Raw genomic sequence first — 912 nt, forward strand, 5'->3', positions numbered from 1 at the left:
TATTTGCATTTATTTTATTTATAGAACTGAGTTTATTCTGGGGCCACAGGTTTTTGTTTCTTCTATTTCCTATAGGATACCTTTTTCTTCTGTGCAACCTCCCCTTCTGGTTTGGGTACAATTTGTTCTTTTCAGTATGGACCATCTCAACAGGCAGCGGAGCCCATGCCTGGGTTAATCCCCCACCAGCTGTGAGTGAGACGGCGCATCTTGGGTGCTTTGCTCACCACGATGTGCTCGATGACCAGAGAATCTGTGTCAAAACCCTTAAGCTCAGTATTACTGTCTGCATTTTTAAGCACATGTAGCAAAAATTCGGCTCTCTTGGTGGAGTGGGGGGATGAAGAGGGATTGGTTAATGGGTACAAAGAATAAGTCCCAGTGTTCAACAGCACAGTGAGGGCGACTATAGTTAACAACAATTTATTGTGTATTTCAAAGTAGCTAGAAGAGAAGATTTGAAATGTTCCCAACACAAAGAAATGATAAATGTTTGAGGTAATGGGTGTCCTCATTATTCTGATTTGATCATTACACATTGTATGTATGTATCAAATATTACATGTATCCCATAAATATGTATAATTATCATGTATCAATATAAAAATTCAGTACTCTTTTGGGCCACCAACCCTGTGTCCAGCTCCACTGTTTGGCCTGGGCGCACCTACCCCCTTCGCCGTTCAAGGACGGAATGGCACACATCACTTCAGTAAAGTGACATCTTTCAGACACTTGGTCGCCTTTTGATATGCACAGACTTGATGGCCTGGGCAGTTTCACGGGGGTTCTTAAAGCAAACATGAAGATTTGGACCTCTTGGTCTGCAAGGCTGTATGGGTTTTTCTGGATCAAGAGAATAGCGAACCATTTTCACAGATCACCTCGGGCTGCCGAAGGGAAGAGGAAGAG

General features: G+C 42.9%; 1 protein-coding gene and 1 pseudogene across 1 annotated transcript in view; both read right to left on the reverse strand.

Annotated features, from left to right (window-relative positions):
• ANKDD1A (ankyrin repeat and death domain containing 1A) overlaps positions 1-912 on the reverse strand; it is a 32,220-nt gene that overhangs the window by 17,041 nt on the left and 14,267 nt on the right. The window lies entirely within an intron of this gene.
• Positions 33-871, reverse strand: LOC105810782 (annotated as a pseudogene).

This window comes from Propithecus coquereli, unplaced genomic scaffold (genome assembly GCF_000956105.1).
Source record: "Propithecus coquereli isolate 6110/MARCELLA unplaced genomic scaffold, Pcoq_1.0 Scaffold221, whole genome shotgun sequence".
In the NCBI taxonomy this organism is placed as follows: domain Eukaryota; kingdom Metazoa; phylum Chordata; class Mammalia; order Primates; family Indriidae; genus Propithecus; species Propithecus coquereli.